A 237-nucleotide genomic window follows, 5' to 3' on the forward strand; every position below is an offset into this window, starting at 1 on the left:
GTGGCGGCGGAAGGATACTTACACTGGTACACGCAATACTGCGCCTACAACTGGAAAAGAACGACAGGAAAGAAAAAGTCCGAGGCTATTTGTTGAAGGAAAGCCCACACTAAGCACTGCTTCCTTTTCAAGGACAATGTAATCTTTGAATTTGATCGCGTCCTCAGTCGTTTTCGTTTTTAGACCGGCTCAGAGGACGCAGGGAGGGTGCGCACTATTTGCCGACGCGCAGTCAGC

Source organism: Urocampus carinirostris, chromosome 3 (genome assembly GCF_059441175.1).
Source record: "Urocampus carinirostris isolate Australia breed hairy pipefish chromosome 3, RoL_Ucar_1.0, whole genome shotgun sequence".
Taxonomy (NCBI): Eukaryota; Metazoa; Chordata; class Actinopteri; order Syngnathiformes; family Syngnathidae; genus Urocampus; species Urocampus carinirostris.